This window comes from Scyliorhinus torazame, chromosome 4, assembly GCF_047496885.1.
Source record: "Scyliorhinus torazame isolate Kashiwa2021f chromosome 4, sScyTor2.1, whole genome shotgun sequence".
NCBI lineage: Eukaryota > Metazoa > Chordata > Chondrichthyes > Carcharhiniformes > Scyliorhinidae > Scyliorhinus > Scyliorhinus torazame.
The window spans coordinates 47,633,508-47,659,530 of record NC_092710.1 but is presented as its reverse complement, the minus strand read 5'-3'; the positions used below and the strand labels follow the sequence as shown (position 1 = coordinate 47,659,530).

The window sequence follows — 26,023 nt, the reverse complement described above, 5'->3', positions numbered from 1 at the left end:
TTCAGATTTCACATCTGCAGTAATTTGCCTTTTTATTGGACGATATATGTTGCTGCATGTCAGCAAGAACGATTTGGGCGGGATAAAGGATGGGGCGTTTTCCATGAAGATGTGGCGTTGACAGATCTATTTACACCCAGAATCTTTGCGACTTGCATAATTTGCTACTTTACTAGATGAGCTTACTTGCGTTCACACTCTGCCACAACAAACAGATGACACGCTTTATTCCCTCTCTCAAAATACAATCTGTATCTCTGCAGCTTCACACTGATATCTCAGCGAACTAAACGTAATCTTCAATGTCTTGAAGTCCCAGTGCATGTCCCTGGGTAACAACAGTTGTCACATCACAGGTCATTGGTAAAATGCGAGTCCAAGTTGAAGAATTTGAGAAAGAAAGCCGAACGGAGGCTGCCGGTCTGCTTGCGAGGGAAATGAGCTGGAGAGGCTGAATGAGCAGTGAAGGAAATTCAAAAGATACAGTATGAGACTTTGACGTGAGCTATGAGAGTGTTCTTGAAATGGACCCTGGTAGCTCAGTCGGTAGAGCATCAGACTTTTAATATGAGGGCCCAGGGTTCAAATCCCTGTTAAGGCTTCAATTTTGGCTCAAGGCGTTTGCTTCCCAATGAACGGTTGGAAATGAAAATAAAGAATGCAGGATGCTTTATGGAAAGTGGAAGAACCGTGACAACGTCGTGTTTGCCAAATTACAACAGCCGTCCAGAATTATCAAGAATTTTTGCTAGATTTTCAGTTAATGTAAAAACTCTCTCCTGGTCTTATCCAGCATTATACCACTATAGTTTTCTGGCCATGTTTAATAATTTGCCAATTAGCAAAATATTTCCTGTTTGTATACTTCTTTCCTGGAGAACTGCTTTTAAATTAATAACTTTCAGAAATAACTGCAATTTTTCAGTTTCAAAAGCCCAGTGCCGATGAATATTTTAATTTGCACTCTCAAAGTCAGCAGGAGAAATCAACAATACTGATGTTTAATCAAAACAATTGAAATCTGTTCTACACTTGCAAAGCTATTTTGCAGATTGGTGCTGTGGCTTAGATGGTTAAAGCGCCTGTATTGTAAACAGGAGAACCTGAGTTCAAATCTCAGCAGTACCTTTATACATTCAGGTTTAAGCATGTAGCCTGTGAAGAATGCTCTTCATTGAATGGTCAACACAGAAAATGTTGACAACATTTCTGTGGTACTGACCTTCAAGATTGCTTTCCCTTGCTTTATGTCAAACTTACATATCTCCCATTTTTCACTCAACTTCCATTTTCCTCATCTACTCCATTGCATGTACTCCGCGCTTCAGCTCTGAATAAGGATCACACGGATTAGAAACATTAACTCTGTGTCTGGCTCCACAGACATCCTCTAATTTTCTGAGCTTTAATCCAATCATATTTAGTTTCTCATGCAGATTCACAACATGTGCAGTATTTTCCTTTGAATGCATGACAGGATTGCCCTCAGGAAATTCAGAAGGAACATTTTGAATGTTTGCCAGCGATGTCTGTGAGCAAAGATTGAATGATAAATGATTTACTCTGATGAGGAGTGACCCAGCCTCGAAATGTTAGCTCGGTTCTCTCTTCACAGATGCTGCCAGACCCACTGAGATTTTCCATCATTTCCTGTTTTTTTTCAGATTTCCCATCTGCAGTAATTTGCCTTTTTATTGGACGATATATGTTGCTGCATGTCAGCAAGAACGATTTGGGCGGGATAATGGATGAGGCATTTTCCATGAAGATGTGGCGTTGACAGATCTATTTACACCCAGAATCTTTGCGATTTGCATAATTTGCTACTTTACTAGATGAGCTTACTTGCGTTCACACTCTGCCACAACAGACAACAGATGACACGCTTTATTACCTCTCTCAAAATACAATCTGTATCTCTGCAGCTTCCCACTAATATCTCAGCTACTAAACGTAATCTTCAATGTCTTGAAGTCCCAGTGCATGTCCCTGGGTAACAACAGTTGTCACATCACAGGTCATTGGTAAAATGCGAGTCCACGTTGAAGAATTTGAGAAAGAAAGCCGAAGGGAGGCTGCCGGTCTGCTTGCGAGGGAAATGAGCTGGAGAGGCTGAATTAGCAGTGAAGGAAATTCAAAAGATACAATATGAGACTTTGATGTGAGCTATGAGAATTTTCCTGAAATGGGCCCTGGTAGCTCAGTCGGTAGAGCGTCAGACTTTTAATCTGAGGGTCCAGGGTTTAAGTCCCTGTCAGGGTTTTGATTTTGGCTCAAGGCGTTTGCTTCCCAATGAACGGTAGGAAATAATAATAAAGAATGCAGGATGCTTTATGGAAAGTGGAAGAACCGTGACAACGTCGTGTTTGCCAAATTGCAACAGCCGTCCAGAATTCTATAGAATTTTTGCGAGATTTTCAGTGAGTGTAAAAACTTTCTCCTGGTCTTGTCCTGCATTATACCACTGTAGTTTTCTGGCCATGTTTAATAATTTGCCAATTCGCAAAATATTTCCTGTTTGTATACTTCTTTCCTGCAGAACTGCTTTTAAATTAATAACTTTCAGAAATTACTGCAATTTTTCAGTTTCAAAAGCCCAGTGCCGAAGCATATTTTAATTTGCACTCTCAAAGTCAGCAGGAGAAATCAACAATACTGATGTTTCATCAAACCAATTGAAATCTGTTCTACACTTGCAAAGTAGTATTGCAGGTTGGTGCTGTGGCTTAGATGGTTAAAGTGCCTGTCTTGTAATCAGGAGATCCTGAGTTCAAATCTCAGCAATACCTTTATACATTCAGGTTTAAGCACGGAGCCTGTGAAGAATGCTCCTCATTCAATTGTGAACACAGAAAATGTTGACAACATTTCTGTGGTACTGACCTTCAAGATTGCTTTCCCTTGCTTTATGCCAAACTTGATTCAAACCTTCATATCTCCCATTTTTCACTCAACTGCCATTTTCCTCATCTACTCCATTGCATGTAACCTCGCTTCATCTCTGAATAAGGATCACACGGATTTGAAACATTAACTTTGTGTCTGGCTCCACAGACATTCTCAAATTTTATGATCTTTAATCCAATCATTTTTAGCTACTCATGCACATTCACAACATGTGCAGTATTTTCCTTTGAATGCACGACAGGATTGACCTCAGGAAATCCATAGGAACATTTTGAATGTCTGTCAGCGATGTCTGTGAGCAAAGATTGAATGATTGAATGATTTACTCTGATGAAGAGTGACCCAGCCTCGAAACGTTAGCTCGGTTCTCTCTTCACAGATGCTGCCAGACCCACTGAGATTTTCCATCATTTCCTGTTTTTTTTCAGATTTCACATCTGCAGTAATTTGCCTTTTTATTGGACGATATATGTTGCTGCATGTCAGCAAGAACGATTTGGGCGGGATAAAGGATGGGGCGTTTTCCATGAAGATGTGGCGTTGACAGATCTATTTACACCCTGAAACTTTGCGATTTGCATAATTTGTTACTTTACTAGATGAACTTACTTTCGTTCACACTCTGCCACAACAGACAACAGATGACACGCTTTATTCCCTCTCTCAAAATACAATCTGTACCTCTGCAGCTTCCCACTGATATCTCAGCGACCGAACCGTAATCTTCAATGTCTTGAAGTCCCAGTGCATGTCCCTGGGTAACAACAGTTGTCACATCACAGGTCATTGGTAAAATGCGAGTCCAAGTTGAAGAATTTGAGAAAGAAAGCCGAAGGGAGGCTGCCGGTCTGCTTGTGAGGGAAATGAGCTGGATAGGCTGAATGACCAGTGAAGGAAATTCAAAAGATACAATATGAGACTTTGAACTGAACTATGAGAGCATTGTTGAAATGGGCCCTGGTAGCTCAGTCGGTAGAGCGTCAGACTTTTAATCTGAGGGTCCAGGGTTCAAGTCCCTGTCAGGGTTTTGATTTTGGCTCAAGGCGTTTGCTTCCCAATGAACGGTTGGAAATAAAAATAAAGAATGCAGGATGCTTTATGGAAAGTGGAAGAACCGTGACAACGTCGTGTTTGCCAAATTGCAACAGCCGTCCAGAATTTTCGTATGTCAGGTCGAGGCACAGGTGGCTTTTACAGCGGCAAATGTGCCGGCTGACGACTCCAGTGTGGGCTGTATCCGCTGAGAGACTGCGGCCAACCCCCTTCTGCAGCGAGTGATGCGCCACATGATGGGAGGATGACTCAAAGGGCAGTGCCCGCAGTTCTACAATGTACGAGACGACCTAGCCATCATTGATGGTGTCCTCCTGAAGCTGGACCGGATTGTGATTCCGCACAGCATGCGCCAGCTGGTTCTCGACCAACTACACGAAGGCCACTTGGGGTCGAGAAGTGCAGACGGAGGGGGCCCGAGAGGCGGTATACTGGCCGGGCATCAGTGACGATATTGCCAACATGGTTCTCAACTGTACAACCTGCCAAAGGTTTCAGCCGGCGCAACCTCCTGAGAAGCTTCTGCCCCATGAGCTGGTGACGTCCCCCTGGGCCAAGGTGGGTGTCGACCTATTTCACGCGCTCGGCAGGGACTATGTCATCATAGTTGACTACTTCTCAAACTACCCAGAAGCCATACGCCTGCACGATTTGACGTTGTCTGCTGTCATCAGGGCTTGCAAAGACACCGTTGCTCGCCACGGCATTCCGATAACTGTCATGTCGGACAATGGGCCCTGTTTTGCCAGCCATGAATGGTTGTCCTTTGCTGCTTCGTATGGCTTCACACACATGACATCCAGCCCTCTGCATCCCCAGTCCAATGGAAAGGCGGAGAAGGGCGTTCACATTGCCAAGCGGCTCCTCTGCAAGGCTGCTGCTGCCGGGTCGGACTTCTACCTCGCCCTGCTGGCCTATCGCTTGGCCCCACTAGCCACTGGTCTCTCACCAGCACAGCTGCTGATGGGTCGCGCCCTCAGAACCACTGTGCCTTCCATCCTGGCACCAACAATAGACCATGCTCCGGTACTGCATAGGATGCAACTTCAGCGTGGTCGCCAGAAGAGGTCGTACGACATACGGGCAACTGATCTTCCCTCCCTGGCCCCTGGAGACAACGTCCGCATCCACCTACCAGACGGTGGCTGGTCAGCACCTGCCGAAGTTCTCCGATGCGTGGCTCCCCGCTCGTTCCTGGTACGCATGCCGGATGGATCTGTGCGTAGGCGCAATCGCCGAGCCCTTCGCCTACTTCCACGCTCGCAACGGGACCCTACACAGATGCCGTGTCCTCCACTGGTTCCTGATAGCGACTTCGTGGAGCTGCCATACACCATGCCCCTTCTGTCGCCACCCGTGGCCAGGCTCGCACCTCAGCCGGTTGTTCTCGACCCACCCTTGAGGCGGTCCACCCGAATTCGTCGCCTACCTACTAGACTGGACTTATGAGACTGTTCACACGTCAAACTTTTGCAACCACTGTTTTATAACATGTCACTGTTTTATCGTTACAGGCCTCATTTAAAAAATATATATATATTTTATTCAAATTTTTCGGCCAAACAAAACAATACAAAGGTTTTCATTTTTACAACAATAAAACAATATAAATAACAGTGACCGTTTTAACAAATAAATAAATAATATATAAACTAAATGGCAACTGCCATAACAAAAATAATAACTCTCCAGAAATAAAATCAAACAATCCAATATACATAACCAAGTACAAATATCTATACAAAAACACCCCTGAGGACCCACCCGAGCCCTCCCCCCCTCCCCCCTGGGTTGCTGCTGTTGCCTTCCCATTTCCTTTATCGTTCTGCGAGGTAGTCAACGAACGGTTGCCACCGCCTGGTGAACCCTTGAGCCGAACCCCTTAGTGCGAACTTTATCCGTTCTAGTTTTATAAACCCTGCCATGTCATTTATCCAGGTCTCCACGCCCGGGGGCTTGGCTTCCTTCCACATAAGCAATATCCTTCGCTGGGCTACTAAGGACGCAAAGGCCAAAACATCAGCCTCTTTCGCCTCCTGCACTCCCGGCTCTTCTGCAACCCCGAATATAGCCAACCCCCAGCCTGGCTCGACCCGGACCCCCACCACCTTCGAAAGCACCTTTGTCACCCCCACCCAGAACCCCTGCAGTGCCGGGCATGACCAAAACATGTGGTTTGCTGGGCTTCTCGGGCATCTCCCACACCTATCCTCTACCCCGCAAAATGTACTGAGCCTTGCTCCGGTCATATGCGCCCTGTGCAAAACCTTGAATTGTATCAGGCTTAGCCTGGCGCACGAGGACGACGAGTTTGCCCTACGTAGGGCATCAGCCCACAGCCCCTCCTCAATCTCTTCCCCCAGCTCTTCTTCCCATTTCCCCTTCAGCTCATCCACCATGATCTCCCCCTCGTCCCTCATTTCCCTGTATATATCCGACACCCTACCATCCCCTACCCATGTCCCTGAGATCACTCTATCTTGAATCTCCTGCGTCAGGAGCTGCGGGAATTCCCTCACCTGTTGCCTCGCAAAAGCCCTCAGTTGCATGTACCGAAATGCATTCCCTTGGGGCAACCCATATTTTTCCGTCAGCGCTCCCAGACTCGCAAAGTCCCGTCTACGAACAGATCTCTCAGTTGCACAACCCCAGCTCTCTGCCATGCTCCAAATCCCCTATCTATTCTCCCCGGGACAAACCTATGATTATTTCTTATCGGGGACCGCACCGAGGCTCCCGTCCTTCCCCTATGTCGTCTCCACTGCCCCCAAATTTTTAGCGTTGCCACCACCACTGGACTTGTGGTGTATTTCTTCAGGGAGAACGGCAACGGCGCCGTCACCAGTGCTTTTAGGCTGGTTCCTTTGCAGGACGCCTACTCCAATCTTTTCCACGCCGCTCCCTCCCCTTCTCCCATCCACTTACACACCATTGAGATATTGGCGGCCCAGTAGTATTCACTTAGGCTCGGTAGTGCCAGCCCCCCGCTATCCCTGCTACGCTGCAAGAACCCCCTCCTCACTCTCGGGGTCTTCCCGGCCCACACAAAACTCATGACACTTTTCTCAATTTTCTTGAAAAAAGCCTTTATGACTATCACCGGAAGGCACTGAAACACAAAAAGGAATCTCGGGAGGACTACCATTTTGACCGCCTGCACCCTACCCACCAGTGACAGGGGCACCATATCCCATCTCTTAAAATCCACCTCCATCTGTTCCACCAATCTTGTTAAATTAAGCCAATGTAAGGTTCCCCAACTCCTGGCTATCTGAATCCCTAAGTACCGGAAATCTCTTGTTACCTTCCTCAGCGGTAAATCATCTATTCCCCTGCTCTGCTCCCCCGGATGCACCACAAACAACTCACTTTTCCCCATATTCAATTTGTACCCCGAAAATTCCCCAAACTCCCTGAGTGTCTGCATTATCTCAGGCATCCCCTCCACTGGGTCCGCAACATACAGCAATAAATCATCCGCATACAGAGATACCCGGTGTTCTTCTCCTCCCCTGAGTACTCCCCTCCACTTCCTGGAGCCCCTCAGTGCTATGGCCAGGGGCTCAATCGCCAATGCAAACAGTAACGGAGACAGGGGACACCCCTGCCTCGTCCCTCTATGAAGACGGAAGTAGTCAGACCTCTGCCTGTTCGTGACCACACTCGCCACCGGGGCCCTATATAGCAGCTGTACCCATCCAATAAACCCTTCTCCAAAACTAAATCTCCTCAGCACTTCCCACAGATAGTCCCACTCCACTCTGTCGAATTCTTTCTCGGCGTCCATAGCCACCACTATCTCCGCCTCCCCCTCTGGTGGGGGCATCATCATCACCCCTAGCAGCCTCCGTATGTTCGTGTTCAGCTGTCTCCCCTTAACAAACCCAGTTTGATCCTCGTGGACCACCCCCGGGACACAGTCCTCTATCCTCGTCGCCATCACCTTGGCCAGGAGCTGAGCATCTACATTTAAAAGGGAAATGGGCCTGTACGACCCACACTGCAGCGGGTCTTTTTCCTTCTTCAAAAGGAGCGATATCGTCGCCTCCGACATAGTCGGGGGCAACTGCCCCCTTTCGCTGGCCTCATTAAAGGTTCTCGTCAAAAGCGGGGCCAGTAGGTCCATATATTTCCTATAAAATTCCACCGGGAATCCGTCCGGTCCCGGGGCCTTCCCCGCCTGCATGCTCCCAATCCCTTTTACCACCTCCTCCATCTCAATCTGTGCTCCCAGTCCCACCCTCTCCTGCTCCTCCACCTTCGGGAATTCCAGCTGATCCAGGAAACACATCATTCCCTCCTTCCCTTCCGGGGGCTGAGCCTTATATAACCTCTCATAGAAGGCCTTGAACACCCCGTTCACTCTCTCCGCTCCCCGTTCCATCTCTCCCTCCTCATCTCTCACCCCACCTATCTCCCTCGCTGCTCCCCTCTTCCTTAATTGGTGGGCCAGTAGCCGACTCGCCTTCTCTCCATACTCATACTGTACACCCTGTGCCCTCCTCCACTGTGCCTCTGCCTTACCCGTGGTCAGCAGGTCAAATTCCACATGTAACCTTTGTCTTTCCCTGTACAGTCCCTCCTCCGGTGCCTCTGCATATTGCCTGTCCACCCTCAAAAGTTCTTTCAACAATCGCTCCCTTTCTTTACCCTCTTGCTTCCCTTTATGTGCCCTTATGGATATCAGTTCCCCTCTGACCACCGCCTTCAACGCCTCCCGGACCACTCCCACCTGAACCTCTCCATTGTCATTAAGCTCCAAGTACCTTTCAATGCACTCCCTTACCCTTAAACATACCCCCTCATCCGCCAATAAGCCCATATCCATTCTCCAGAGTGGGTGCTGTTCTTTTTCCTCTCCTACCTCCAGGTCTACCCAATGTGGAGCGTGGTCCGAAATGGCTATGGCCGTATATTCCGTCCCTGTCACCTTCGGAATCAGTGCCCTTCCCAAGATAAAAAAGTCTATCCGTGAGTATACTTTGTGAACATGGGAGAAAAATGAGAACTCCTTACTCCTAAGCCTACTAAATCTCCAGGGGTCTACCCCTTCCATCTGCTCCATGAAGTCCTTGAGCATCCTGGCCGCTGCCGGCCTCCTCCCGGTCCTGGACCTCGACCGGTCCAGCTTTGAATCAAGCACCGTATTGAAGTCTCCCCCCATTACCAACTTTCCCGCCTCCAGGTCCGGGATACGTCCCAACATACGCCTCATAAAATTTGCATCATCCCACTTCGGGGCGAAAACGTTCACCAGCACCACCGCCTCCCCTTGCAATCTGCCACTCACCATCACATATCTACCCCCACTATCCGCCACTATGGTCTTTGCCTCAAACAGTACCCGTTTCCCCACTAAGATAGCCACCCCCCTATTCTTCGCATCTAAACCCGAATGAAACACCTGCCCCACCCATCCTTTACGTAGTCTGACCTGGTCTATCAGTTTCAAATGCATCTCCTGCAACATAACCACATCTGCCTTTAATTTCTTTAGGTGTGCGAGTACCCGTGCCCTTTTAATCGGCCCGTTCAGCCCTCTCACGTTGCACGTGATCAGCCGGGTTGGGGGGCTCTTTACCCCCCCCCCCCTTGTCGACTAGCCATCCCCTTTTTTAACCCAGCTCCTCACCCGGTTCCCACGTACCCATATATCCCCCCGACGGTGCCCTCCCGCCTCGACCACCCCATCCCATAACAGCTCCCCCTTCTCCTTAGCAGCAGCAACCCAGTTAACCCCCCCCTCCGCTAGATCCCCCTCTAGCGTAGTTGCACCCCCCATGTTGCTCCCAGAAGTCAGCGAACTCTGGCTGACCTCGGCTTCCCCGCTTGTCCTCGGCCCCCACTGTGCGAGGCCCCCTCCTTCCTGCGTCCCTGTTCCCGCCATAATTACCATAGCGCGGGAACAAAGCCCGCATTTCCCATTTGGCCCCGCCCCTAATGGCCAGCGCCCACAGTTCATCATACTCCTCCCCCCCCCAACATGGGGAAGAGAGAAAAGTTACAGGATCACAAATTAACAAATTGAAAAATCATCCCCCCCCTCCCCCCTTCCCCTTCCTCGCCCCACATAATCACCCCACCACTTTGTCCCAAAAGCTCTTTCTCTCGCCAGACTATTCCAGCTTCTCGTCCACAATGAATGTTCACGCCTCTTCTGCCGTCTCAAAGTAGTGGTGCTTCCCTTGGTGTGTGACCCACAATCTCGCCAGTTGCAACATTCCAAACTGGACCTTCTTTTTGTGAAGCACCACCTTAGCCTGATTGAAACTTGCCCTCCTTCTCGCCACCTCCGCACTCCAATCCTGGTATACGCGGATCACCGCATTCTCCCACCTACAGCTCCGAGTTTTCTTCGCCCATCTGAGGACCGTCTCTCTGTCATTGTAGCGGAGAAACCTCACCACTATAGCTCGGGGTATTTCTCCAGCCTTTGGTCTTCGCGCCAGAACTCGATAAGCTCCCTCCACCTACAAAGGGCCCGTCGGGGCCTCCGATCCTATTAGCGAGTGAAGCATCGTGCTCACATATGTCCCGACGTCCGCCCCTTCTGCACCTTCGGGAAGACACAGGATTCTTAAATTCTTCCTCCTCGAATTATTCTCCAGTGCTTCCAACCTCTCCACACACCTTTTGTGCCTCGTACGTCTCTGTCTTCACCACCAGGCCCTGTATTTCATCTTCGTTTTCAGCAGTCTTTGCCTTCACGACCCGAAGCTCCAGCTCCTGGGTCCTCTGCTCCTCCTTTAGCCCTTCAATCGCCTGTAATATCGGGGCCAATAGCTCCTTCTTCAACTCCTTCTTCAGCTCTTCCACACAGCGCCGCAGGAACTCTTGTTGCTCCGGGCCCCATAAAAAACGGCCACATTCCGACGCCATCTTGCTTTGAGCTTGCCTTCCTTGCCGCTGCTCCAGAGGATCCTCCGCAATCCGGACGCTATCCTCTCCCTTCTCCATGCGTGTCCGGGGGGATTCCTTTCTGGTTTACCGCACAGTGTTTTTGGCCGTTTAAATTGCCATTGGGGCTCCAATAAAGAGCCCAATAGTACGTTCCAACGGGAGCTGACGAAACGTGCGACTTAGCTGGTCATCGCTGCACCCGGAAGTCTAAACATCAGTATTGTTGATTTCTCCTGCGGACTTTGAGAGTGCAAATTAAAATATTCATCGGCACTGGGCTTTTGAAACTGTAAAAATTGCAGTTATTTCTGAAAGTTATGAATTTAAAACCAGTTCTGCAGGAAAGAAGTATAAGACCAGGAGAGAGTTTTTACATCAACTGAAAATCTAGCAAAAATTCTTGAAAATTCTGGACGGCTGTTGCAATTTGGCAAACACGACGTTGTCACGGTTCTTCCACTTTCCATGAAGCATCCTGCATTCTTTATTTTTATTTCCTACCGTTCATTGGGAAGCAAACGCCTTGAGGCAAAATCAAAGCCCTAACAGGGACTTGAACCCTGGACCCTCAGATTAAAAGTCTGATGCTCTACCGACTGAGCTAACAGGGCCCATTTCAAAAATGTTCTCATAGCTCACTTCATTTTAACCAATGACCTGTGATGTGACAACTGTTGTTACCCAGGGACATGCACTGGGACTTCAAGATATTGAAGATTACGTTTAGTTCACTGAGATATCAGTGGGTAGCTGCAGAGATACAGATTGTATTTTGAGAGAGGGAATAAAGCGTGTCATCTGTTGTTTGTTGTGGCAGAGTGTGAACGCAAGTAAGCTCATCGAGTAAAGTAGCAAATTATGCAAATCGCAAAGTTTCAGGGTGTAAATAGATCTGTCAACGCCACATCTTCATGGAAAACACCTCATCCTTTATCCCGCCCAAATAGTTCTTGCTGACATGCAGCAACATATATCGTCCAATAAAAGGCAAATTATTTCGGATGTGAAATCTGAAAAAAAACAGGAAATGATGGAAAATCTCAGTGGGTCTGGCAGCATCTGTGAAGAGAGAACCGAGCTAACGTTTCGAGGCTGGGTCACTCTTCATCAGAGTAAATCATTTAATCATTCAATCTTGGCTCACAGACATCGCTGACAAACATTCAAAATGTTCCTTCTGGATTTCCTGAGGTCAGTCCTGTCATGCATTCAAAGGAAAATACTGCACATGTTGTGAATCTGCATGAGAAACTAAAAATGATTGGATTAAAGCTCAGAAAATTACAGGATGTCTGTGGAGCCAGACACAGAATTAAAGTTTCAAATCCGTGTGATCCTTATTCAGAGCTGAAGCGAGTAGTACATACAATGGAGTAGATGAGGAAAATGGAAGTTGAGTGAAAAATGTGAGATATGGAAGTTTGAATCAAGTTTGACATAAATCAAGGGAAAGCAATCTTGAAGGTCAGTACCACAGAAATTTTGTCAACATTTTCTGTGTTCACTATTAAATGAGGAACATTCTTCACAGGCTACATGCTTCGACCTGAATATATAATGGTATTACTGAGATTTGAACTCAGGATCTCCTGTTTACAAAACAAGCACTTTGACCATCTAAGCTACAGCACCAACCTGCATAACAGCTTTGCAAGTGTAGAACAGATTTCAATTGTTTTGATTAAACATCAGTATTGTTGATTTCTCCTGCTGACTTTGAGAGTGCAAACTAAAATATTCATCAGCACTGGCCTTTTGAAACTGTAAAAATTGCAGTTATTTCTGAAAGTTATTAAGTTAAAAGCAGTTCTGCAGGAAAGAAGTATACAAACAGGAAATATTTTGCGAATTGGGAAGTGATTAAACATGGCCAGAAAACTACAGTGGTATAATGCTGGATAAGACCAGGAGAGAGTTTTTACATTCACTGAAAATCTAGCAAAAATTCTTCAAAATTCTGGACGGCTGTTGCAATTTGGCAAACACGACGTTGTCACGGTTCTTCCACTTTCCATAAAGCATCCTGCATTCTTTATTTTTCATTTCCTACCGTTCATTGGGAAGCAAACGCCTTGAGCCAAAATTAAAACCCTGACAGGGACTTGAACCCTGGACCCTCAGATTACAAGTCTGATGCTCTACCGACTGAGCTACCAAGACCCATATCAAAAAAGTTCTCACAGCTCACTTCAAAGTCTCATATTGTATCTTTTGAATTTCCTTCACTGGTAATTCAGCCTCTCCAGCTCATTTCCCTCGCAAGCAGACCGGCAGCCTCCCTTCGGCTTCCTTTCTCAAATTCTTCAACTTGGACTCGCATTTTACCAGTGACCTGTGATGTGACAACTGTTGTTACGCAGGGACATGCACTGGGACCTCAAGTCATTGAAGATTACATTTAGTTCGCTGAGATATCAGTGGGAAGCTGCAGAGATACAGATTGTATTTTGAGAGAGAGAATAAAGCATGTCATCTGTTGTTTGTTGTGGCAGAGTGTGAACGCAATTAAGCTCATCGAAAAGTAGCAAATTATGGAAATCGCAAAGTTTCAGGGTGTAAATAGATCTGTCAACGCCACATCTTCATGGAAAACGCCCCATCCTTTATCTAGCCCAAATCGCTCTTGCTGACATGCAGCAACATATATCGTCCAATAAAAAAGCAAATTACTGCAGATGTGAAATCTGAAAAAAAACAGGAAATGATGGAAAATCTCAGTGGGTCTGGCAGCATCTGTGAAGAGAGAACCGAGCTAACGTTTCGAGGCTTGGTCACCCTTCATCAGAGATTTAAATCATTAAATCGTTCAATCTTTGCTCACAGACATCGCTGACAGACATTCAAAATGTTCCTACTCGATTTCCTGAGGTCAATCCTGTCGTGCATTCAAAGGAAAATACTGCTCATGTTGTGAATCTGCATGAGAAACTAAAAATGATTGGATAAAAGCTCATAAAATTTGAGGATGTGTGTGGAGCCAAACACAAAGTTAATGTTTCAAATCCGTGTGATCCTTCAGAGCTGAAGCGAGGTTACATGCAATGGAGTAGATGAGGAAAATGGAAATTGCGTGAAAAATGGGCGATATGTAAGTTTGACATAAAACAGAGGTAAGCAATCTTGAAGGTCAGTACCACAGAAATGCTGCCAGCATTTTCTGTGTTCACCATTAAATGAGGGGCATTCTTCACAGGCTACATGCTTTGACCTGAATGTGCAAAGGTACTGCTGAGATTTGAACTCAGGATCTCCTGTTTACAAGACAGGCACTTTAACCATCTAAGCCACAGCACCAATCTGCAAGACAGTTTTGCAAGTGTAGAACAGATTTCAATTGTTTTGATTAAACATCAGTATTGTTGATTTCTCCTGCTGACTTTGAGAGTGCAAACTAAAATATTCATCAGCACTGGCCTTTTGAAACTGTAAAGATTGCAGTTATTTCTGAAAGTTATTAATTTAAAAGCAGTTCTGCAGGAAAGAAGTATACAAACAGGAAATATTTTGCGAATTGGTAAGTGATTAAACATGGCCAGAAAACTACAGTGGTATAATGCAGGACAAGTCCAGGAGAGAGTTTAAACATCAACTGAAAATCTAGCAAAAATTCTTGAAAATTCTGGACGGCTGTTGCAATTTGGCAAACACGACGTTGTCACGGTTCTTCCACTTTCCATAAAGCATCCTGCATTCTTTATTTTTATTTCCGACCGTTCATTGGGAAGCAAACGCCTTGAGCCAAAATCAAACCCCCAACAGGGCCTTGAACCCTGGACCATCAGATTAAAAGTCTGATGCGCTACCGACTGAGCTACCAGGGCCAAATTTAAAAATGTTCTCATAGCTCACTTCAAAGTCTCATATTGTATCTTTTGCATTTCCTTCACTGGTAATTCAGCCTCTCCAGCTCATTTCCCTCGCAAGCAGACCGGCAGCCTCCCTTCGGCTTTCTTTCTCAAATTCTTCAACTTGGACTCGCATTTTACCAATGACCTGTGATGTGACAACTGTTGTTACCCAGGGACATGCACTGGGACTTCAAGACATTGAAGATTACTGTTCGTTCGCTGAGATACTAGTGGGAAGCTCCAGAGATACAGATTGTATTTTAAGAGAGGGAATAAAGGGTGTCATCTGTTGTTTGTTGTGGCAGAGAGTGAACGCAAGTAAGCTCATCTAGAAAACTGACAAATTATGCAAATCGCAAATTTCAGGGTGTATATAGATCTGTCAACACCACAACTTCATGGAAAATGCCCAACAATTTATCCCGCCCGAATCGTTCTTGCTAACATGCAGCAACATATATCGTCCAATAAAAAAGCAAATAACTGAGTATGTGAAATCTGAATTAAAACAGGAAATGATGAAAAATCTCAGTGGGTCAGGCAGCATCTGTGAAGGGAGAACCGAGCTAACGTTTCGAAGTTGGGTCACTCTTCATCAGAGTAAATCATTTAATCATTCAATCTTTGCTCACAGACATCGCTGACAAACATTCAAAATGTTCCTACTGGATTTCCTGAGGTCAATCCTGTCGTGCATTCAAAGGAAAATACTGCACATATTGTGAATCTGCATGAGAAACTAAAAATGCTTGGATTAAAGCTCATAAAATTTGAGGATGTCTGTGGAGCCAGACATAAAGTTAATGTTTCAAATCCGTGTGATCCTTATTCAGAGCTGAAGCGAGGTTACATGCAATGGAGTAGATGAGGAAAATGGAAGTTGCGTGAAAAATGGGAGATATGGAAGTTTGAATCAAGTTTGACATAAAATAAGCAAAAACAATCTTGAAGGTCAGTACCACAGAAATGTTTTCAACATTTTCAATGTTCACCATTAAGTGAGGAGCATTCTTCACAGGCTACATGCTTTGACCTGATTGCATAAAGGTACTGCTGAGATTTGAACTCAGGATCTCCTGTTTACAAGACAGGCGCTTTAACCATCTAAGCCACAGCACCAATCTGTGCGGAGGTTTGCAAGTGTAGAACGGATTTCAATTGTTTTGATTAAACATCAGTATTGTTGATTTCTCCTGCTGACTTTGAGATTGCAAATTAAAATATTAATCGGCATTGGCTTTTGAAACTGTAAAGATTGCAGTTATTTCTGAAAGTTATTCATTTAAAAGCAGTTCTGCACGAAAGGAGCATACAAACAGGAACTATTTTGCGAATTGGGAAATTATTAAACATGTCCAGAAAACTATAGTGGTATAATGCTGGATAAGAACAGGAGAGAGTTTTTACGTTAACTGAAAATCTAGCAAAAATTCTTGAAAATTCTGGACGGCTGTTGCAATTTGGCAAACACGACGTTGTCACGGCTCTTCCACTTTCCATGAAGCATCCTGCATTCTTTATTTTTAATTCCTCCCGTTCATTGGAAAGCAAACGCCTTGAACCAAAATGTAAGCCCTGACAGGGACTTGAACCTTGGACCCTCAGATTAAAAGTCTGATGCTTTACCGACTGAGCTATCAGGGCCCATTTCAACAATCCTCTCATAGCTCACATCAAAGTCTCATATTGTATCTTTTGAATTTCCTTCACTGGTAATTCAGCCTCTCAAGCTCATTTCCATCGCATTCTATCTTTGCTCACAGACATCGCTGACAGACATTCAAAATGTTCCTACTGGATTTCCTGAGGTCAATCCTGTCGTGCATTCAAAGGAAAATACTGCACATGTTGTGAATGTGCATGAGAAACTAAAAATGATTGGATTAAAGCTCATAAAATTTGTGGATGTCTGTGGAGCCAAACACAAAGTTAATGTTTCAAATCCGTGTGATCCTTATTCAGAGCTGAAGCGAGGTTACATGCAATGGAGTAGATGAGGAAAATGGAAGTTGCGTGAAAAATGGGAGATATGGAAGTTTGAATCAAGTTTGACATAAAACAGGGGAAAGCAATCTTGAAGGTCAGTACCACAGAAATGTTGTCAACATTTTCTGTGTTCACCATTAAATGAGGAGCATTCTTCACAGGCTACATGCTTTGACCTGAACATATAACCATACTGCTGAGATTTAAACTCAGGGTTTCCTGTGTACAAGACAAGGGCTTTCGCCATCTAAGCACCAATCTGCAAGGCAGATGTCACGGCTCTTCCACTTTCCATAAAGCATCCTGCATTCTTTATTTTTATTTCCGGCCGTTCATTGGGAAGCAAACGCCTTGAGACCAAATCAAAGTCCTGACATTGACTTGAATCCTGGACCCTCAGTTTAAAAGTCTGATGCTATACCAACTGAGCTACCAGGGCCCATCATCAAAATGTTCTCATAGCTCACATCAAAGTCTCATATTGTATCTTTTGAATTTCCTTCACTGGTCATTCAGCCTCTCCAGCTCATTTCCCTCGCAAGCAGACCGGCAGCCTCCCTTCGGCTTTCTTTCTCAAATTCTTCAACTTGGACTCGCATTTTACCAATGACCTGTGATGTGACAACTGTTGTTACCCAGGGACATGCACTGGGACTTCAAGTCATTGAAGATTACGTTTAGTTCGCTGAGATATCAGTGGGAAGCTGCAGAGATACAGATTGTATTTTGAGAGAGGGAATAAAGGGTGTCATCTGTTGTTTGTTGTGGCAGAGAGTGAACGCAAGTAATCTCATCTAGAAAACTAACAAATTATGCAATTCGCAAATTTCAGGGTGGCAATAGATCTGTCAACACCACATTTTCATGGAAAATGCCCAACAATTTATCCCGCCCGAATCGTTCTTGCTAACATGCAGCAACATATATCGTCCAATAAAAAACAAATTACTGCGGATGTGAAATCTGAATTAAAACAGGAAATGATGGAAAATCTCAGTGGGTCTGGCAGCATCTGTGAAGGGAGAACCGAGCTAACGTTTCAAAGTTGGGTCACTCTTCATCAGAGTAAATCATTTAGTCATTCAATCTTTGCTCACAGACATCGCTGACAAACATTCAAAATATTCCTACTGGATTTCCTGAGGTCAATCCTGTCGTGCATTCAAAGGAAAATACTGCACATATTGTGAATCTGCATGAGAAACTAAAAATGCTTGGATGAAAGCTCATAAAATTTGAGGATGTCTGTGGAGCCAGACATAAAGTTAATGTTTCAAATCCGTGTGATCCTTATTCAGAGCTGAAGCGAGGTTACATGCAATGGAGTAGATGAGGATAATGGAAGTTGCGTGAAAAATGGGAGATATGGAAGTTTGACATAAAACAAGCTTGAAGGTCAGTACCACAGAAATGTTGTCAACATTATCTGTGTTCATCATTAAACGAGGAGCATTCTTCACAGGCTACATGCTTTGACCTGAATGTATAAAGGTACTGCTGAGATTTGAACTCCGGATCTCCTGTTTACAAGACAGGCGCTTTAACCATCTAAGCCACAACACCAATCTGCAAAACAGCTTTGCAAGTGTAGAACAGATTTCAATTGTTTTGATTAAACATCAGTATTGTTGATTTCTCCTGCTGACTTTGAGAGTGCAAATTAAAATATTCATCGGCACTGGGCTTTTGAAACTGTAAAAATTGCAGTTATTCTGAAAGTTATTAATTTAAAAGCAGTTCTGCAGGAAAGAAGTATACAAACAGGAAATATTTTGCGAATTGGGAAGTGATTAAACATGGCCAGAAAACTACAGTGTTATAATGCTGGATAAGACCAGGAGAGAGTTTTTCCATTCACTGAAAATCTAGCAAAAATTCTTGAAAATTCTGGACGGCTGTTGCAATTTGGCAAACACGACGTTGTCACGGTTCTTCCACTTTCCATCAAGCATCCTGCATTCTTTATTTTTATTTCCTACCGTTCATTGGGAAGCAAACGCCTTGAGCCAAAATCAAAGCCCTGACAGGAACTTGAACCCTGGACCCTCAGATTAAAATTCTAATGCTCTACCGACTGAGCTATTAGGGTCCATCATGAAAATGTTCTCATAGCTCACTTCAAAGTCTCATATTGTATCTTTTGAATTTCCTTCACTGGTCATTCAGCCTCTCCAGCTCATTTCCCTCGCAAGCAGACCGGCAGCCTCCCTTTGGCTTCCTTTCTAAAATTCTACACCTTGGACTCGCATTTTACCCGACCAGTGGAAACAACCTGCCCGCATCTATCCTTTCTATTCCCTTCATAATTTTATATGTCTCAATAAGATCCTCCCGCATCCTTCTAAACTCCAATGAGTACAGTCCCAGTCTACTCAACCTCTCTTCATAATCCAATCCCCTCAACTCTGGGATCAACCTAGTGAATCTCCTCTGCACTCCCTCCAGTGCCAATATGTCCTTTCTCAGATAAGGAGCACAAAACTGAACACAATACTCCAGATGCGGCCTCACCAGCACCCTATACGATTGCAGCATAACCTCACTAGTCTTGAACTCCATCCCTCTAGCAATGAAAGACAAAACTCGATTAGCCTTCTTAATCACCTGTTGCACCTGCACACCAACTTTTTGCGACTCGTGCACCAGCACACCCAGGTCCCTCTGCACAGCAGCATGTTTTAACATCTTACCGTTTAAATAATAATCCATTCTGCTGTTATTCCTCCCAAAATGGATTGCCTCACACTTGGCAACATTGAATTCCATCTGCCAGACCTAGCCCATTCACCTAACCTATCCAAATCCTTCTGCACACTTCCGGTATCCTCTGCCCTTTTTGCTTTACCACTCATCTTAGTGTCTGCAAACTTTGACACATTGCACTTGGTCCCCAACTCTAAATTATCTATGTAAATTGTGAACAACTGCGGGCCCAACACTGATCCTTGAGGGAACCCACTAGTTACAGGTTGCCAACCAGAGAAACACCAATTTATCCCCACTCTCTGCTTTCTGTTAGTTAACCAATCCTCTACCCATGCTACCACTTTACCCTCAATGCCATGCATCTTTAGTTTATGCAGCAACCTTTTGTGTGGCACCTTGTCAAAAGCTTTCTGGAAATCCAGATATACCACATCCATTGGCTCCCCGTTATCTACTGCACTGGTAACGTTCTCAAAAACTTCTACCAAATTAGTCAGACACGACCTACCTTTTGTGAACCCATGCTGCGTCTGCCCAATGGGACAATTTCCCTCCAGGTGACCCGCTATTTCCTCCTTAATGATAGATTCCAGCATTTTCCCTGCAACCGAAGTGTAGCTTACCGGCCTATAATTACCCGCTTTCTGCCGACCTCCTTTTTTAAACAGTGGTGTCACGTTTGCTACTTTCCTATCCTCTGGGACCACCCCAGAGTCTAGTGAATTTTGATCAATTATCACTAGTGCGTTTACAATTTCCCTAGCCATCTCTTTTAACACTCTGGGATGCATCCCATCAGGACCAGGAGACTTGTCTACCTTTAGCCCCATTAGCTTGCCCAATACTGCCTCCTTAGTGATTACAATCCTCTCAAGGTCCTCACCTATCATATCCTTATTTCCATCAGTCACTGGCATGTTATTTGTGTCCTCCACTGTGAAGACTGACCCAAAAAACCTGTTCAGCTCCTCAGCCATTTCCCAGTCTCCTATTATTAAATCTCCCTTCTCATCTTCCAAAGGACCAATATTTACCTTAGCCACTCTTTTTTGTCTTATATATTTGTAGAAGCTTTTACTATCTGCTTTTATGTTCTGAGCCAGTTTACTTTCATAGTCTACCTTACTCTTCTTTATGGCTTTTTTATAGCTTTCTGTTGTCCCCTAAAGACTACCCAGTCCTCTAGTCTCCCACTAAAATTTGCCACTTTGTATGTTTTTTCCTTCAATTTGATACTCTCCCTCACCTCCTTAGATATCCACGGTCGATTTTTCCCCTTTCTACCGTCTTTATTTATTGTTGGTATGAACCTTTTCTGAACACTGTGAAAGATCGCACGGAAGGTTCTCCACTGTTCCTCAACTGCTTCACCATGAAGTCTTTGCTCCCAGTCTACCTTAGCTAGTTCTTCTCTCATCCCATTGTAATCGCCTTTGTTTAAGCACAAAACACTAGTGTTTGATTTTACCTTGTCATCCTCCAACTGTATTTTAAATTCCACCATATTGTGGTCGCTCCTTCCAAGAGGATCCCGAACTATGAGATCATTAATCAATCCTGCCTCATTACACAGGACCAGATCTAGGACCTCTTGTTCACTTGTAGGTTCCATTACATACTGTTCCAGGAAATTATCCCGGGCACATTCTATAAACTCCTCCTCAAGGCTGCCTTTACCAACATGGTTAAACCAATCGATATGCAGATTAAAATCTCCCATGATAACCGCTGTACCATTTCTACATGCATCCGTTATTTCTTTGCTTATTGCCTGCCCTACCATTCTGTTACTATTTGGTGGCCTATAGACTACTCCTATCAGTGACCTTTTCGCCTTACTATTCCTGATTTCCACCCAAATTGATTCAACCTTGACCTCCATAGCACCAATATCATCCCTTACTATTGCCCGGATGCCATCCTTAAACAACAAAGCTACACCACCGCCCTTACCGTCCATTCTATCCTTTCGTATAGTCTGATACCCTTGGATATTTAACTCCCAGTCGTGACCATCTTTTAACCATGTTTCAGTAATGGCCACTAAATCATAGTCATTCACGATGATTTGCGCCATCAACTCATTTACCTTATTTCGTATACTACGAGCATTCAGGTAAAGTACACTTATGCTGTTTTTTATGTTTTTGTTATGAATCCTAACACCTTGATCAGCAACTTTTCTCAATTTATTTTTCCTCTTACCCTTTCTCCTAATTTTCCTTGTCTTTGAACCCATATCTCTACAAAATAACCTGTCACGTAACCTGCTGCCTTGATCTCCATTAACCATTATACTGTCCATAGCTTTACACTTCCCTTCCCCCCAACTTGCCAGTTTAAAGTCCTTGTGACCAACCTATTTATCCTATTCGCTAGAACACTGGTCCCAGAATGGTTCAGGTGAAGACCGTCCCAACGGTACAGGTCCCACCTGCCCCAGTACTGATTCCAATGCCCCATGAAATGGAATTTCTCTTTCCCGCACCACTCCTTTAGCCTCGTGTTAACTTCTCTAATTTTCTCAACCCTCTGCCAATTGGCACGTGGCTCGGGTAGTAATCCAGAGATTATAACCCTGGAGGACCTGCTCTTTAATTTAGTCCCTAGTGTTTGATAATCCCCAAACAGGTCCTCTTTCCTAGTCTTACCTATGTTGTTAGTCCCAACGTGGACCACAACAACTGGATCCTCCCCCTCCCTCTCCAAAATCCTTTCAAGCCGATCAGAGATGTCCCTCACCCTGGCACCGGGCAGGCAACATACCATGCGGGACTCTCGATCTGGCTTACAAAGGATGCCATCAATCTCCCTGATTATACAATCCCCTACAACTACCACTTGTCTTTTTGCTCCCCCCTCTTGAATAGCTTCCTGTACCACGGTGCAGTGGTCAGTCAACGCATCCTCCCTACAGCCCTCTTCCTCATCCACACAGGGAGCAAGTACCTCATACCTGTTGGACAAGGTCAAGGGATGAGGCTCCTCAACTCCTAAACTCAGGATCCCCCTACCTGCCTCCCTTGCAGTGACACCACTCTGTCTCTGACCACTGTCCGAATTAACAGAACTTATTCTACCGGGTGTGACTGCCTCCTGAAACAAAGCGTCCAGGTAATGTTCCCCCTCCCTGATGTGCTGCAGTGTGTGCAGCTCGGTCTCCAGCTCATCAATTCTGAGCCGTACTTCCTCGAGCAGCCAACACTTGCTGCAGATGTGGTCACTGACGGTCTCAATGGGATCCACCAGTTCCATCATCATACAGCAACAGCACATCACCTGTCCAGCCATATTCAACTCGTTAATTAATTTAACTAAAAAAAAAAACATTTTTTGTCGAACCTCAAGGTAAACCCGAGCACCAACAAAAACACAGCCCTCTCTGGCCACTCACCCGAACTCAGTCACTCACCTAAACTCAGATGCACTCTGTTCCAATCAGCACTCCGTGACTAAAGGCACTCCTGCCACACCTTTTGTGCACTCACCTCTCCCAGCACTGTCCCGGCTCTCTCCTCCAGCGCTTTTTAAATCTCCCGGCTCTCTCCTCCCGTGCTTTTTAAATCTCCCGGCTCTCTCCTCCCGCCCTTTTTAAATCTCCCGGCTCTCTCCTCCGGCGCTGTTTTCGCTGTCCCGGCTCTCTCTGCTCCCGCGCTGTTTTCGCTGTCCCGGCTCTCTCCTCCCGCGCTGTTTTCGCTGTCCCGGCTCTCTCTGCTCCCGCGCTGTTTTCGCTGTGCAGCGGGACCTGGGTGTCCTTGTGCACCGGTCGCTGAAGGTAAGCATGCAGGTGCAGCAGGTGGTAAAGTGGTATGTTGGCCTTCATTGCGAGGTGTTTCGAGTATAGAAGGAGGGATGTGTTGCTGCAATTATACAGGGCCATGGTGAGGCCACACCTGGAGTATTGCGCGCAGTTTTGGTCTCCTCCTCTGTGGAAGGATGTTCTTGCTCTCGAGGGAGTGCAGCGAAGGTTTACCAGACTGATTCCAGGGATGGCTGGACTATCATATGAGGAGAGATTGACTAGGTTAGGATTATTCTCGCTGGAGTTCAGAAGAATGAGGGGGGATCTCATAGAGACTTATAAAATTCTGACATGACTAGACAGGGTAGATGCGGGGAAGATGTTACCAATGTGGGTGTGTCCAGAGCCAGGGGTCACAGTCTGAGGATTCAGGGTAAACCATTTTGGACAGAGATGAGGAGATATTTTTTCACCCAAAGAGTGGTGAGCCTGTGGAATTCATTCCCACAGGAAGTAGTTGATGCTAAAACATTGAATATATTCAAGAGGCGGCTAGATATTGCGCTTGGGGTGAATGGGATCAAAGGCTATGGGGAGACAGCAGGATTAGGCTTTTGAGGTGGATGATCAGCCATGATCGTGATGAATGGCGGAGCAGGCTCGAAGGGCCGAAAGACTTCCTCCTGCTCCTATGTTCCACAAAAGGCCACCATTCCTGCTTGGATTCATAGATGTTACAGTGCAGAAGGAGGCCATTCGGCCCAGTGAGTCTGCACCGGCCCTTGGAAAGAGCACCCTACTTAAGCCCCACGCCTCCACCCTATCCCCTTTATCCCCGTAACCCAGTATCCCCACCGAAACGGTTTGGACACTGAGGGCAATTTAGGGTGTCCAATCCACCTAACCTGCACATCTTTGGACTGTGGGAGGAAGCCGGAGCACCCGGAGAAAACCCACACACACACAGAGAACGTGCAGACTCCGCACAGACAGTGACCCAAACCAGAAATCGAACCTGGAACGCTGGAGCTGTGAAGTAACTGTGCTAAGCACTGCGCTAACGTGCTGCCTGAAGGCCATTGTCTGCAGGGGGTAAAAGTCAGACATGTTAGCATGGTGCGTACTCGCATGCCCAGCCAGGTCCAACAGGCTGTACTGCAGACCGTGCCCCCACTTGTCCTGCTCCCTCCCCCCCGGCCACTCCTCCAGCACTCTGCCCTCCACAACCCTGGCTCCATCGGTGCCCTGTGCCTTGGGGACCTATGGCCCTGGTGCCCATCACAATGCAGCATGAAGTAGACCGCTTGGACGCTCTCAAACAGCTCCCCATGAACTAAAAATGTCCAGATATCTGGGGGCCATTTTAGCTGCCCTCCTATTTTCTAAAAGAACAAAAATGGCTTCACATCATTCTCTTCAAATTTGGAAAGGAATCTCACAAACTTGATGGTCTCAGAAAGTAGTCCCACGTGAGAGGGATGGTGAGGGGGATGGGGTGGGTATTTCCTCAGCGAGAGAGATATTAACTTGCAGCGACGCCGTCTATACTCTCCTTACCTTTGAGTTGCCAGCTCCATTTCCAATATTCGGAAAAAGCAAATTCTCTTTCCTTTTCTTGATCCCTCCCTCTCCCTTCCTTCTCTTTCTCACTTTCCCTCTCTTTAACATTCCCCACGCTCTCTTTCCCTCTCATGAGCTTCTTCCTCTCTCTCCACCTCCTCGTAATTGTAGCTGCAATTAAATTGACGAGGCCATAGATTTGGAGTCACCATTGAGCTATTGATCCGAGTGCTCAACGGGAGACGCGAGATCCAGATGTTCCACTGACGACTGGATCAGCCCATTTTGTTTGATTTTACTGGAAAATGTTCACTGCTGGGAGCTGGGACCCCAACCAGAGGCGGTAAACGGGTGAGGGTGTCGGCGGACATCTTTCCCCAGCAAACATTTTCAACTGATCCGTTTTAAGGACGCCAAGGTTTCCCCATTTAAATTCTTTCGCTGAAAAAATATTTGGCCATTTTCTTTGCGTTACAATGAGGAATTCGCTGTGCGAATGTGTTTGCTTTCAAATTGGTTCCATTTGAACATACAAAACTGGAGCAGAAGAAGGTGACTGGGCCTCTCAAGACAGCACCAACATTCAATAAGATTATGGATGTTTTGATTGTGTTTCGATTTTTAAATTCCCAACGACTCTCAATAACTTTTGCTGCCCAACAAGAGCAATTTATCTCTGATTTAACAATATTCAGTGACCCCGCTTCCATTGCTTTCTGAGGTAAAGCCTCAAAGTTGGACAACCCATGGACAGAGAAAAATCAATCTTCTCTATCCCATAAGGGTGCCTGGATGTTAAAAACAGCGCCCCCTAGATCTCAGCTCAAAAGAGGAAACATCTTTCCACACAGACCTTGTCGATACCATTCAGGTATACTTCAAAATTATGCCAAACAAAATTTATATGAGAGAGCTGAATTGCTGACACAGGCACCATGCCACCTGGATTATACACCCAGGTAGGGCAAGATTTATGATGATCAGTCTTTCAGATCTCAATTTAGCATCTTTGCTCCACCTGCGGGAGTCTGCAGGCAGATTCGGTTTATCACTATGCCTGGTGGCATCGAGCTGCCTGCTCCTGTGCTTACACTGCACCCTTACATGGTGCCACCTTCTTCAACATCTGTTGCCAGTTGAATAGGGGAAGAGGAAGAGGGAGCAAGCTTTCCATCTCCAAATGGTTCAGCGACCAAAGGTTGGCTCCAGGCAATGGAGTATTTGAAAATGAAGAGGAAAGCTCTTTCCATCATTTTACAGGGGACAGGGGTGGCAATTTGTGTCGTAGGCGATGTTGCTATGAGGGGTACTCGCTTAGAAA

The 26,023-nt window shown here is 45.7% G+C and overlaps 10 non-coding genes across 10 annotated transcripts; 4 read left to right on the top strand and 6 right to left on the bottom strand.

Annotated features, from left to right (window-relative positions):
* Positions 1 to 1,054: 1,054 nt before the first annotated feature.
* On the top strand, positions 1,055 to 1,128 carry trnat-ugu (transfer RNA threonine (anticodon UGU)). The gene has a single exon. It is a non-coding gene; the product is annotated as a tRNA-Thr (tRNA).
* A 1,061-nt stretch (positions 1,129 to 2,189) lies between these two features.
* trnak-uuu (transfer RNA lysine (anticodon UUU)) lies at positions 2,190 to 2,262 on the top strand. Its single transcript has one exon. It is a non-coding gene; the product is annotated as a tRNA-Lys (tRNA).
* Positions 2,263 to 2,715: 453 nt separating this feature from the next.
* trnat-ugu (transfer RNA threonine (anticodon UGU)) lies at positions 2,716 to 2,789 on the top strand. Its single transcript has one exon. It is a non-coding gene; the product is annotated as a tRNA-Thr (tRNA).
* A 1,072-nt stretch (positions 2,790 to 3,861) lies between these two features.
* trnak-uuu (transfer RNA lysine (anticodon UUU)) lies at positions 3,862 to 3,934 on the top strand. Its single transcript has one exon. It is a non-coding gene; the product is annotated as a tRNA-Lys (tRNA).
* A 7,464-nt stretch (positions 3,935 to 11,398) lies between these two features.
* Positions 11,399 to 11,471, bottom strand: trnak-uuu (transfer RNA lysine (anticodon UUU)). The gene has a single exon. It is a non-coding gene; the product is annotated as a tRNA-Lys (tRNA).
* Positions 11,472 to 12,947: 1,476 nt separating this feature from the next.
* Positions 12,948 to 13,020, bottom strand: trnat-ugu (transfer RNA threonine (anticodon UGU)). Its single transcript has one exon. It is a non-coding gene; the product is annotated as a tRNA-Thr (tRNA).
* A 1,060-nt stretch (positions 13,021 to 14,080) lies between these two features.
* trnat-ugu (transfer RNA threonine (anticodon UGU)) lies at positions 14,081 to 14,154 on the bottom strand. The gene has a single exon. It is a non-coding gene; the product is annotated as a tRNA-Thr (tRNA).
* A 1,599-nt stretch (positions 14,155 to 15,753) lies between these two features.
* trnat-ugu (transfer RNA threonine (anticodon UGU)) lies at positions 15,754 to 15,827 on the bottom strand. The gene has a single exon. It is a non-coding gene; the product is annotated as a tRNA-Thr (tRNA).
* Positions 15,828 to 16,279: 452 nt separating this feature from the next.
* trnak-uuu (transfer RNA lysine (anticodon UUU)) lies at positions 16,280 to 16,352 on the bottom strand. Its single transcript has one exon. It is a non-coding gene; the product is annotated as a tRNA-Lys (tRNA).
* Positions 16,353 to 18,183: 1,831 nt separating this feature from the next.
* trnat-ugu (transfer RNA threonine (anticodon UGU)) lies at positions 18,184 to 18,257 on the bottom strand. The gene has a single exon. It is a non-coding gene; the product is annotated as a tRNA-Thr (tRNA).
* Positions 18,258 to 26,023: the final 7,766 nt, after the last annotated feature.